This window comes from Austrofundulus limnaeus, unplaced genomic scaffold, assembly GCF_001266775.1.
Source record: "Austrofundulus limnaeus strain Quisiro unplaced genomic scaffold, Austrofundulus_limnaeus-1.0 Scaffold16288, whole genome shotgun sequence".
NCBI lineage: Eukaryota > Metazoa > Chordata > Actinopteri > Cyprinodontiformes > Rivulidae > Austrofundulus > Austrofundulus limnaeus.
This window is the reverse complement of record NW_013968690.1, coordinates 1-353: the sequence shown is the minus strand read 5'-3', so window position 1 is coordinate 353 and position 353 is coordinate 1. Positions and strand designations below refer to the sequence as shown.

Sequence of the window (353 nt, the reverse complement as noted above, 5' to 3'; positions counted from 1 at the left end):
CCTCCTGGCAGTTCGGCACCTGTCCGCCCAGGAGAGGCAGCATCTGGAGGAGCGAGCACAGGAGCAGAGCTCCGCGCGGGGGAACACCGAGCATGATGGCCCCACAGAGGAGAGCTGCTGGGGGGGAAACTTCAGAAGTTCCGGGACGGAAGAGCCGCGGTTTTGTGGTGGTGTCCAGGTGAAGCTGCAGCTCCCGCAGGGGGAGGCGGGGTCTGCTCGGATCAGCACCTTCCTCCTCTTCCTCTTCTTCCTCCGCCGACCTGCGGGAAAGGAAAGCCGCTCCTGGACCACGGCGAGAAGAACTTCTGCGCTGGTTTGGCTCCTTCTTTGCTCGCAGTGAATCACAGCTCCGC

General features: G+C 63.7%; 1 pseudogene; it reads right to left on the bottom strand.

The window, feature by feature from the left end:
• On the bottom strand, positions 1-346 carry LOC106512822 (glypican-3 pseudogene; annotated as a pseudogene).
• Between the last annotated feature and the right edge of the window lie 7 nt (positions 347-353).